General features: G+C 49.9%; 1 long non-coding RNA gene across 1 annotated transcript in view; it reads right to left on the reverse strand.

Annotated features, from left to right (window-relative positions):
* Positions 1-574: 574 nt before the first annotated feature.
* LOC139051644 (uncharacterized) overlaps positions 575-13,312 on the reverse strand; it is a 69,215-nt gene continuing 56,477 nt past the window's right edge. Inside the window, exon 3 of the long non-coding RNA XR_011509473.1 lies at positions 575-708. This is a non-coding gene — a long non-coding RNA (uncharacterized lncRNA). The remainder of the gene's footprint in view (positions 709-13,312) is intronic.

A 13,312-nucleotide genomic window follows, 5' to 3' on the forward strand; every position in this document is an offset into this window, starting at 1 on the left:
GTGAGCATGCATTGCAATTAGTCACCTGAGTTACTAAGCAAGGCAATATCATCAGCGAATCGCAAGTTACTGAGGTATTCTCCATTAACTTTTATCCCCAATTCTTCCCAATCCAGGTCTCTGAATACCTCCTGTAAACACGCTGTGAATAGCATTGGAGAGACCGTATCGCCCTGTCTGACGCCTTTCTTTATTGGGATTTTGTTGCTTTCTTTATGGAGGACTACGGTGGCTGTGGAGCCGCTATAGCCGCTTCTCAATATCACTTTTAATTTGGTGTGCCTGGAGAAATATACACAGTGGATATCATAATCCTGTCTTCATTTATATGGCACAGACATCCCCACAGTCGGCGGCATTGTCCTCTTGTGAGTCAATGGTGTATGGTTGTACCTATATTTTGTCCTTTGCATAAATGTCAACGTCTCGTGCTCGTGAGTCCAGGTGCTGTTCACAAACAATTCCAGTATATAGCCATCGACGTGAAAGAAATGCATCTTTATTTCATTTATTATTACTTATTATTAGGGGCGAAGTGCTTGAATTCACCTCGACCACGGGTCGGTCTGGTATTTAACTTTCTGCGGGATGGGTTCATGCTCACCTTTTACAGCATGAGCTGTTAGGGCATATTCCAACAGCCGTTTCAGTTGGCGATGGTTTCAGCCACCTCTGCCACTAGTGTCTGGTGTCCGTAGCAGCTATCTCCTGAAATGAGAGAAAAAAAAATGGCTGTGGCTTAGCTAAGGTTAAGCCCAGGATGTGAAGCATACTAGCCTTTATCTTAGTTGTTGAACCACTGTTTAGCCTGGTGAACTGCTGTTGCTTGGCTATATTTGGTTCGGCTAGACGAAGAAACAACTCATGCAGGCGAGCGGTTATTCCGCAAGGGGGCCAACTCAGAGGACTTGTTCCACATGAGCTCCCGATTCAACGCGTACTTCCTGCGGACTGCAACCCGGAAGCGCCAGAGCGTCTGCATTATTCGACGCAGCTCGAAAAGCGGCATTCAGAGAGACCATCCGCAGCGCTGTGAGTTTCTTTTTCACATATTTACACGCTTTGACAGCAGCAAGGCGGCGGCCGCCACGCTAAGCCTACGGGCGATTGCCAAGCTTTGCTCCCCGAGGCCACGCGCCTCGCGCCTCGGCCACGAGCCTCCTGCCCGTGCCCGAGCTTTGAGACCGAGCTTTTCGCTTCGTGAACCATCTGCCCGCCGCGTACTGGCCCTTTGAAGGCGGGGTACGCTTCATACTCAAGATGGAGTATCAAGTGCCGGGGGAGGATATCTCCCCGGACGAGGTTACCCAAGATCAAGGCTGGCAGTCTGCGGGGGCCAGAAGAGTTGGCGCCAAAACACGCACGGCTGACACTAATGCGCTATCGCCCCAGCCGGGAGCGCGACGTGGCAAATCAGGCGGTGCTGCGCTAAAATCCAGAGTGATACGAGCGGGACGAATGCCCTCACTTCCTCGAGATGATATCAAGATTGTGATCAGGCCGCGAGGTGGACTCAATATCTCCAAGATTGGCGTTGTCACGGTGGCTGACGCAATACTCGCCGCCGCTGGCATCAGTCAGGAAGATCTATGCCAAGATACTCTATGCCCGAACCTACAGCAAAATATTATGGTTGCTAGTATTCCCAAGCGCGAGAATGCGAACCGCTACGTCCGGATGAAGCAGATGCTCATCTCGGGCAAGGTATATGAGCTCAGTGCCTACGAGACCGCCCCGCACTCCACGTGCAAGGGAGTGATCCGCAACATCCCTCTTCAAGACGGCCCTGACATCATCGATGCCAAGATTGTCAACACCAATAATCCACTCGCCTTAGCAGCGAAGAGAATAGCTCAAACCGGCACGGTCATCGTCGCGTTCGACGGGCATCGTGTACCGAACTTTGTCAGGTATGGACCGTTACTCATGCAGTGCTCACTCTACCGCAAGCAACTCGACGTGTGCTATACGTGCGGCCGCCTCGGTCATCGCGCCGACGTGTGTCCCAATCCAGCTGACGCTATTTGCCGTGGCTGTGGTGCCCCTAGTCCCGATGAGCAGCATCAGTGCACCCCCAAGTGTAAGCTCTGTGGTGGCCAGCATCTCACGGCTAATAAGGACTGTGCTCAAAGATTCAAGATCCCATACATCGTGCGTCGTCGTCGCAGTGAGCGCGCCAAGATGGCCGGTGCCGTGTCACCGTCCCCTCATCAGCGCTCGGACACTGCGGAACTCGTCCAGGCTTCGTCCACTCCGGGTGCTCAGCGCAGAGGACGCTCCCGTTCCAGGGGCCGCTCGACAGTCCGTTCCGTATCCAGGGGCCACTCCGCCTCCAGGGCACGTTCCGGCTCCCGCCGTGGGTCCAGAGGACGGGCCTGTTCCCAGGGACGCTCCGGTTCTCGGCCTCGCTCCAGCTCCAGGCCGGGGCGCGACACGTCGAGGCGGACCAGGTCCCGCTCCCGCACGCCCATCGCCCTTAGAAGCAAGTTCACGCTCTCCTGGGCCGACAAGGTTCGAGGGGGACGTGAGGGTCCAAGAGGTGACGACCCGCCTCGCGATTCGCACCACGCACACGAGCTGGAGGAGTTGCGCCGAGTTAACGAGCAGTTGAGGAAAGAAAACGCGCAGGTTAGACAAGAAATGTGCAGGCTAGCTGCGGAGATGGCGGAGATTAGGAAACTCGTGCTTTCACCCTCCTCGCCGCGACCCCCTTTGGCCCCGGTCGCCATGGATACATCCGAGACATCCCACGTGGCGCGCGCGCCCAAGCGTCGAGCGGTAGAGAACAGAGAGGAAGACGAGACCATAAAATTGCTCTCAGAACTCAAGAATGCTTTTGCCAGCATGCAGGCTAGCTTAGCAAAGGTCCAGGAAGCTATATCGCACCCAAAAATGGGGTTAGGTGCACTCAGTGAACGGATAGGCAAATTAGAGGAGGTCGATGCCAGGAGAGAACCCAGCCCCGCTCCTTCGCAAGTCGCAGCACGACGTCATGTACTAGCACCACCGACGGAGGGCGCGATTCTCAGGGCCGTTCAAGCCTCCTCTCAGCCTAGCCATGGATAGTGCGGACGAGAACTTTAGTATTTGGCAATGGAACTGCGGAGGGTTTCCCAACAAGAAGCCGCTTCTGCAGCAATATTTAAGAACTCTCACGGTTAAGCCCCAAATCATCGCTATTCAGGAAGTTGCAACTAGTACTCCTATCAAACTCGCAGGTTATCTGGTAGTATCCTCACATTCAGGAGGCAGGGGAGTTGCTACCCTTGTCAGCAAAACGTACAATTGCCTCTCTCGCGACCTCGGCCCAGTGTGTGATGGCGTCGAGTACGTCATGACTGAAATCCTCATGAACCCACCCAGAAAGGGCCTCAGAAGAAACAGCCTTTATATCCTCAACGTATACTGCAGCCCCAGCTACCGCAGGGCGAGGGCGAACTCTCTCCTCAAGAGGGCCGTCAGCCTTGCCGGTGGGCACCCCCTTGTCATCGTCGGGGATTTCAACGCTCCACATAGAGTGTGGGGGTACACCCATGACACGCCCAAGGGACGCGAACTGTGGCAGACTGCGATGGAACTGGACTTGACCCTTATCACCGATAAGGACTTCCCCACTAGGAGAGGCAACTCCGCATGCCGGGACACTACCCCAGACCTCTCTTTTGTCAAGAACGTAGGGGAGGTCAAGTGGGTCAACACGGCTCTAGACCTCGGAAGTGACCACTACGTCATCGAAGTCTCCCTCCCGAAAGCCCGCTATAAGACGAGGAAATTCAAGCTGATCGACTGGGACGTTTTCCGCAAGATCAGAGCCGAGCGCGCACCGATGGCGGAGACAGATTTTGAAGGTTGGTGCAAAGGGATAAGGGATGACGCCGCGGCAGCAACCAAGGAGGTCGTCACTGAGCTCGACATTGACAAGATGGATAGCAGATTGGCGCACCTGCTGGAAGCCAAGCAAGCCCTCCTCACGAGATGGAAGGGGCAGAAGCATAACAGGCGGCTCCGCAAGAAGGTTTCGGAAGTTAACAGGGAGATCGAACATCACTGCAAGAACCTGTGTAAGCAACAATGGGATGAGCTCTACGAATCCGTCGAGGGTCAGCTCAGATCAGGCAAGAGCTGGGGTCTGCTCAAACACCTTCTCGATGAGGGCAGCACCAGATCCAGCCAGAGACGATCCCTCGCGCGAGCCATCCACCTCGCTACGGACTCTACCCCGGACGTGTCTATTGTCGACAGGCTCATAGAGAAGTACCTGCCGGTCGCAGATAGCTCTGCCCCTACCCAGTTCCCGGACTACGCAGGGTGTGCGGTGCCGGAGTTGGACCAGGACTTTACCGCGGCCGAGATCCGAGATGTCCTCTTCTCACTCAACGTCAAATCTGCCCCTGGTCCAGATGGCGTCACTAACAGGATGCTGAGGAATCTCGATGATGAGTCGATAGACTTCCTCACTGAAAGGATTAATGAAGTCTGGCGCAGTGGACAGGTCCCCACACAGTGGAAGGCGGCCTGCACGGTACTCATCCCCAAACCCGGTAAAGCACCAGGAATAGAGAATCTACGACCAATTTCCCTGACGTCCTGCGTTGGTAAGGTTGCAGAGCATGCCCTGCTCAACCGGCTCAAGGTGCACATCGAGGCCAATGACATGTACACCCACAATATGATTGGTTTCAGAGCCGGCCTCTCGACACAGGACGCCATGAAGCTGATAAAGCATCAGATCATCGACCGGAGCACGGGAGATACCAGAGCCATCCTTGGACTAGACCTGCAGAAGGCATTCGACAATATTTCACACGAGTTCATTCTCCAGTCTATTGCCGGCCTCGGGCTCGGGAAGAGGGTCTACGACTTCGTCCGATCCTTCCTTAGCCAGAGAACTGCCAAGCTCAAGATCGAAGGATACCTTTCGCAAGAGATCACCCTCGGTTCACGCGGCACGCCTCAGGGCTCAGTCATCTCGCCAACATTATTTAACATCGCAATGATCGGGCTTTCTAAGGAGCTCGCGAAGATTCAAGGAATCAACCACACTATCTACGCAGATGACATCACCATCTGGTGCGTCGGCGGGAGCGACGGCCAAGTTGAAGCCGCCATGCAGAGTGCCATCGATGCGACCGAGCGCTTCCTCCGCCCCACTGGGCTCAGATGTTCTCCATCAAAATCTGAGCTACTTCTCTACAAGAAAAGACCCAGAGGTGGCGGCCATCGTGATTGGAAACCGGCGTCCGAAAGCGAAATACGGCTTTTCACTGGTGACGGGTCTCCGGTGCCTAGAGTGGACTCACTCCGAATATTGGGGATGTATATCGATTCTAACGGTTCCAATGGAACCGCACTCAGAAAGATCACCGCCAAGACGGAGAGTGCTCTCGGCCTCATTCGGAGGATCGCCAACAGGCACCGGGGAATCAAGGAAGAAAATCTCATCCGCATTATACATGCTTTTGTTCTCTGCCACCTTTCATACTCGGCGGCCATGCATAATTGGCATGTGGCTGAGAGGAACAAGCTCAATTCACTCATCAGAAAGGTTTTTAAGCTTGCCCTCGGCTTGCCTGCAAGCACCCAAACCGAAAACCTGTTGAAGCTCGGAGTCCACAACACGCTCGAAGAGATTATCGAGGCACAAGAGCACTCACAGCTGCTCAGGCTATCCGGCACCCCGACGGGCCGCAAGATACTCGACGAGATGGGCCTCAATCCTGTCGACCAGTGCCCTGACGCCATGCGGATTCCCAGCGACATCAGGTCTCAACTGCACATCGCGCCCCTGCCTCGCAATATGCACCCCGCAAACAACGTCGGCAGACGTCGGGCCAGGGGTAGAGCTCTACTCGAGCATGTCCGCAATAACCACATTGAGGCAAGCTTCGTGGATGCCGCGGCATATGTCCAACAAGAGGCATTCGCCGTCTCCATCGTAGACTCCAATTCAAGGCTCACTTGCTGCGCTACGGTACGCACTTCAAGGCCCGTGGTAGCCGAACAGGTTGCAATCGCGCTGGCTGTGCTTGATGGTCGCAGAGAGGCAATATATATTGATTCCAAGGCAGCCATTAAGGCCTACCAAACCGGTATGGTCTCCCCCCAGGCCCTCCGCATTCTCCAAAGCGCGAAAAGTATCTCTCCGCATTCTCTATTTTGGTTTCCCGCTCACTTGGGGTTGATTGAGGGTTCTCCCTCTAACCCTAACGAGGGCGCACACGAGGCCGCGCGAGGACTCACTGACCGCGCCGCCTCAGCAGTCCCTCAGCCCCGCGGTGAACCCTTGCTTACGTTTAACGAGATCACCACGCACTACTATCTGTCAAGACGGGTCTTCCCCCTCCCGCACCCCGCCTTATGTAGGGCGCGGGCGGTTACCCTTCGACTTTTACAAGCCCTTGCGTACCCTAACCTCGCGGTTTTTCATGCCATATACCCCGAAAGATACCCCAGTGCGGACTGCCCTGCCTGTGGACTAAGGGCAACATTGGACCATGTGTTGTGGGGGTGTGAAGCCATCGGCTCCTCCTTCAGCGAGGATAGGTGGGCTGAGCTCTTGGGCAGCCCCGAACTCAGCGACCAAACCCTGGCCGTCCAGAGTGCCCGCGACCGGGCCGTCAAGCTCGGCTTGGCGGTCCCTACGTGGGACTAGCCGGGTGGCGCGGGGTCTCCCCTGCGTCTTCTCTGGACCAAAATAAAGTTACTTCACTCACTCATGCAGGCGAGCGCACGAGCTGAGACCCGGCTATGTAGCTACGCGGCCGCAAGCGAGCGCACGAGTTGAGCCTCCGCTTTTGCAGCTGTTATGACGTCATATGGTAGCTACGCGGCCGCGCGCGGCGCAGCAAGGAAGAGCGTGGTTGCGCGGCTAGTATGCTTCGCATAAAAAAAAAAAAACGTAGGTCCCGCCCGGATTGAGCGCAGGCCCGCTGCTTGGGAATTAGCTGCTCTACCACTCGGCCACACCAGTGCTTGCTAGTATCCTGCGGAGAAATGCACTATAAACGTGTCCTAGTGCACGAGGAGACACGTGATGTTATCGATGTCATGTATCTCATAGGGTTACTGTTGTAGCGGGTGGCAGAGTAACGGAGACGATCCAAGAGCACCTACCGCACTGTTTTATTTCAGTGACAGCGAACTATATATATAGGCTGCTTGCCTATGACGTAACATAAAAAGAACGAATCATGTTTGACACGTGTGGCCAGCATTTCAGTTACTATACTGACTCTAGAGGACAAGCTACCCATAGGGCCCATGCATTGAAATCGGGAACCGCAAGAGCGCCGCCATGTTGCTACGCACTGAGGTTGCCAGCTCCTGAGACGCTTGCTAGACTTGGTGACAACAGTCAGTTTTAATCAGGCAACCGTAGCAGCGTAGCAGCATGGCTTGCTGCTACGGTTGAGCCGACAGATTGAGTTCCTACAAGTTTATACAGGTAATGAGGTAGAGATAACATGGGAGGGGGAAACTACAAAGCCAGCTCAAATAAGAAGAGGTCTCAGGCAGGGCTGTCCATTGTCGTCTCTGCTTTTTATGATTTACATGAGCCAAATGGAAAAGAGACTAGAACAGAGCACAATAGGAACCGACATAAGCTATATGCTGGAAGGGCAGAAGGTAGCTCAAGTACTAGCCGTATTGATGTATGCAGATGATATTGTACTACTTGCTGACACCCGAGTAGGGCTACAGGAACTAATGAGCATATGTGGAGAGGAGGGAGAAAAATTGGGACTGCAATCAAGTAGAGAGAAGTCTGGAATAATAGTATGCAATGAAGAAAGGGGGGAACCATTGGAAATACAAAGCACTCGATCATGTTGAAAAATACAAGTATTTGGGCATATGGCTAAACGAGGGCAAAAAGTACTTGGAAAAACATGAAAAAATTATGATTGAAAAAGTGAAAAGGAACTCAGCTGTAATGAAACACAAGGCACTATGGAACTATAATAGGTACGAGGTGGTTAGGGGCGTATGGAAGGGGGTTATGGTACCTGGCCTCACATTCGGAAATTCAGTACTGTGCATGAAATCGGAAGTTCAGGCATGCATGGAAACGAGACAGAGAAGTGTATACGCAGGTTGGCCTTAGGAGCACACGGGAACACCCCTAATGAGGGAGTGCAGGGGGACATGGGATGGACGTCATTCGAAGGTAGAGAGGCAATAAGCAAGCTAAAATATGAACAGAGACTCCCAGCACTGGAGGAAAAAAGGCGGGCAGGAAAAGTGTACAAATATCTATACATGAAAAGTTTGAACACGAAGTGGACACTCAGAACGAGGAAGCTGAGGAATAGATACCTACAGCCGAGGGAGGGGGTCCAACGTGGTTCTAGTGTGGGAGAGGAGGTGAAGGAGACGGAAAGAAAAATGTGGGCAGAAAGAATGCTCGAAAAGCCAGCGCTATCTATGTATAGGTCACAAAAACAGGAGATTAAGAGAGAGCTCTTATTTGATAACTCGCGGGGCAGCTCACTATTATTCGAAGCTAGGACGGGGGTTTTGAGAACGAAAACATACAGGGCTAAATTTGAAGACGTGGACCTTTGGTGCACAGCTTGCGGAGCCGAAATGGAGACCACTGAGCATATAGTGCTGCGATGCTCAGACCTTCACCCGACCCTGGCAGAGGGAACAGTGGCAGATATGGAAGGGGCATTAGGTTTTCCCGGGAAACGAGGGCAAATAGATGAGAAAAGAGTGGCAGTAACAAAGGGGAGGCCAGAGGATTGGTGGAGGAAGTTAAGGGAGAGATATTACCATAAATCGGGGAGATAATGTTTTATATACTTCTTTAAATAGTTATTTTGGGGGGAGGAGGGGAGTGAAAACTAGTTTAATGAGAAGGGGATATAAAGAAAGGGAAAAAAATAATGAAATAGGAGGGGGAGCAAAAGGCTAGGTGGCGCCAGCCGCCGCCCGTTACAAATGGTAAAGCCGCCATCCATCCATCCATCCATCCATCCGTCCGTCCGTCCGTCCGTCCGTCCGTCCGTCCGTCCGTCCGTCCGTCCGTCCGTCCGTCCGTCCATCCGTCCATCCGTCCATCCATCCATCCATCCATCCATCCATCCATCCATCCATCCATCCATGCATCCATCCATCCATCCATCCATCCATCCATCCATCCATCCATCCATCCATCCATCCATCCATCCATCCATCCATCCATCCATCCATCCATCCAGCGTCTCGCTTGTAGTAGGGTGCGACTGTTTTCACAACAAATCCGTGCAGGGGCGGAGCCTCGCCTCGATGACGTATCACTATTTTCTTTTTTTCCCCTCTGTTTGGCGGCGCGGTCGGTGTGCGGCGCTTCGGTTCGAATCAGCTTAGAGTTACTGTATGGGCCGGCGCTGGGTGCACGCACGTGGCAGCAGACGACCCCAAGTGGAGTCCGTTGCTGCCACGCATGATGACGTCACAAAAAGAAAACTTAGAAAAAAATACATGAAATGCTAACGTTATCGTTTTGTTGTTAAACACACTACGCCTAAATAAATAAAGCATTTATTTTGTGCAGCGTTTTAAAATCGAAAATGACTGTCGGCCCCTACACGCGTGCACGCAGTGGGAGGACCGTTGCGATTCCTTGTGGCTGTGTGGTGTGTACAAATCACTGTGTAATATCGGCGAGTACGAATAACGTTGCCGTTACGAAGCTACAGAAGCTTCGAACGAACTGTGCTGCATCCACGAAACAGCACGACATGTCGCCTCATTTGGACTGTCGGTTTCGAAGAGTCGTGGTAGCACAGCGCCGACTGCATATGGTACCGACACGGATCATGCATATTGCAGGGTGTGTCGTATGTAGCGATTCTTTAAGTTGTGTGTACGCCTTCTGGCAAAGTCGGATGCCTATTTGGCCTTGGGCACCACGTCGACACACTGCTCTCGAGCTCGAAAACGCAGAAGTGGTGCGCGTCGGCATTGACGTCGATGTAGGGTGCATACACATTTCCAAATCGCTGTGCAAAGTAAGGGCGCCTTTTGTCGATGAGTAAAGTGCATTCAAACATTTCGCGTCGCCTTAAGCACGCAGAAGCCTAGTAACGAAAGCCTGGACGTGAAACGTGAATCTAACAGAAAGGCCTGTTCCCGCCTGAAGGCAATGTCAGCAAGTGTCTGTAACGAGTGTCAAGTGACTCACACGAGGCTGGGCGTTGAAAAGTGTCTCTCGAGTGCCGCTGCTTCAGTCTGGCCAGGGCCCAACCTGCTTTCATGAACCATTTGAAATGCCCAGTGTATTAGTTGCTATAGATTGTGGTGCAGCGAGACAGCCATTCCATAGCAGCCATGAAAATTACCTGTGGAAGTAATAGTAATGCGATAGGCTTTCGTGGTGATTGTCATTATGTATCACATGCATCGGAGTGCGATCATTTACACCCTGTGCTTGTGTTTAGATGAATGCTTTATCTTCTGAAGATACGGCACAGCACCTGGATCTTGAGTGGATCTTTCACTGTGTAGGCTATACCAAAACCTCTCTACCTTTGTGTGCTTCATTTTTGCCAACTGTCTTTGCTCCACAAAGAAGGCCAAGTTTATTTCACTGAGTTTCACTCACTAAGGGAACAGGCTTGTGCGACTTGCAATCAACAGGGGTCAAACACATGTGGTAGAGCTTTAGTTGTACAATATTCAATTGGGTGCCATTGTACATGCTCCCCTAGGAAATCATTTGCTATGGCAAATACTAACGTAGTGGCATTTCTTTTTAAAATTTGTATGCCTTAATAATATTGTTAAAATATAGAAGTATGTCTGGAAATTTAATAAATTTGGAGATCCTGACGTAATTCCTAATGCATGTTGGTACATTATATTATTCCCAATGGACTCCTCAGTATCGCTGTTATTTCTCAGCATTCTCCCACAACAGGTATTCTTTCATCTCTGAAACAAACGAAAGTCCTCCCGCTTTTCAAATCTGGTGACTAAGGCATTTGTAGCTATATATAGATTGATCTTCTTAGCACCTTATTCAAGTAAAATGTTAGAATACATAGGTTATAAGCATACTGTTGAATTCATTGAATCGCATAATGCCCATGTAAGTTCTAACATGGTTTTTTGCATGGATTTAGTATGATGTCGCAGTTAACTCACGATGTCACTCATGCTTGTGTTTTCTAGCAATGTCAATCATGATTAATAGTTTGCACTTCATTTGCTTGCTTTTTTTCACATTGCATGGTGTGTGCATATTATTCTTGTATGTATACCTGAATAAAAAATTCAGTTGCAAGTCAGTGCTCCTGTTGCGTTTTCACTGTCCTTCATACTTTGTGCACTGTTTCTACTCTTTCAAAAACGCACTAACTCGTCCAGCTCTCAGTATGGAAGCTTAAAGTCAGCTGTTAAAATGAGAATCCAATAAACATGGAAACTGCCTGTAGGACAATAGCAATGATTTTGCTGTTTGCAACATGCAGTTTGTACATGTTGGTACAAGAAGATTTCAGAGAGATATACAGAGTGTTACAGTGCGTAAGGTTGAATGGTCCCGTCCCTGCCATGAATACTGCAATATCATCATAAGTGTGCACAGGTCTTGCACAGCAAGCCAGAGACTTGCTCCAGGGCTTTCTTATTTTATTAAGTGTCAGCTGCTTGCATTGATAATGTGGTTGGTAAATTGCTTACCTATTTCCCACCTAAGTTCTCTGCATTTCATTCTGCTGTATTTATCGAATTGTTTTCAGCACTGTTCTTTCAATGACATCAAGGGTTACATTCATTTTGTGTCAAGGTGTTTTCTAATGCACCAAGATTAAAGATTCTGACAAGTTTTCAAAGCTGACACAATGGCAAAAATATTCTCAGCCATAAAGTGTGCTCATTGAGACACCAGGCACCCTGTCCCACAAAACATCAATCAATTCTATTTTTAGATAAAAGCACATCAGTTTCTTGTCAAGCTACATCTCTAGGCACCACATGGTCTTTCCAAAAAGAAGGTTGCACAAGTATTTAAATGCACTGTTTAAAAGTTTACTGTTAAGACTTGTGTTTCCTTCATTTCAGTTGCAGTATGTGAAGTAGGTAGCAAGAGTGTTCAGCTTTAGTGCATCTGCTGTTGACAGAGCTAAGCTTACATGAAGGTGAAAGGGCATCCCTGCATATATCAACCCAATGTAAAGGTATGGCTTGATAAAGACATGTTGTGCTGGAAAGGTTAATTAAAGGTCAGCAGGATTCTCTGGTAATGTGGCATGCACAATACAGCTGGGATACAATATGCAGATCACTTTGCAATTACTCATTCGCTTCTTGCTTTCTTTCTGCAGCATAAGTCTGCATGCTATGGTGTTATTTATCTTCATAACATCATAAAAAAATTGCAATTCATTGCTCCACCAAAGGCACCATCAGCCAGCTAAGCCATTCTTGACATAAAGCTTCTCAGCCTGGTCTCTACATATGTTAGCTTTGAGAATGTCTTTTCACACAAACTTATCACAGGAACTCTGGAAAGGAGGTCAAGAACGTAACATAAATCTTTGGAAACTGATTTGTCCAGCCCAGTATCATTTTACAGTCCTGGCTTTCTTGATGCCAGTTTGGAACTTAAGAAGCTGCAGCTTAGCATGCAAGGTGTCGAATTATATATATTTCAGAGGAGCTAGATTTGAAAAGCCATTTTATTATCCCCCACATAAAGGTCCAAAAGGCTCTACATGAAAACTATGAGATAAACTTGCGTAAATCCCACGCAATGTGAAAATTGATGTTATGTGAAGTATTTTACAGGTAGTTGGCTATGCCAAGGTGAGGTATTGCTATCGGTGATTCGAAATGAACACTCGTGTGAAACTTCCTTTTGAATTTCAAATGGAGGTGACCAACAACGGGTGGGTGTGCTGCTGCTGAGACACCTGAATCTTTTCATGTGAGCCATCTGGTTCCAACGCAGGTAGCGTGAGAGTCGCATGACAAAGCTGGAATGACGACAACGCAGCGAACACGATGGCATCACAAACATAACACATCCACACATCTAGTGGCACAAGCTAATATACAACTTGGGCTACTGGGTTGGCATAAAAACATGTGAGAGTAACAACCCCATTATTGAAATTTTTCAATACAAACTATAACAAAAAATTTTGTGCTTTGTTGCACCTATAAAACTACATCAAAAAAAACGTATACTAACATAAGCAAATACACAATAAAAAGTCCATTACAGCAAAAGCAATATTGTATTACTTATGCATATTACTTTATTGATGAGGCCATGAAAGTAGAAATGCCAGGTGATAACACTTGCCAAAGCTCAAGCAAATGT

The sequence above is a fragment of the Dermacentor albipictus genome, unplaced genomic scaffold (genome assembly GCF_038994185.2).
Source record: "Dermacentor albipictus isolate Rhodes 1998 colony unplaced genomic scaffold, USDA_Dalb.pri_finalv2 scaffold_13, whole genome shotgun sequence".
In the NCBI taxonomy this organism is placed as follows: domain Eukaryota; kingdom Metazoa; phylum Arthropoda; class Arachnida; order Ixodida; family Ixodidae; genus Dermacentor; species Dermacentor albipictus.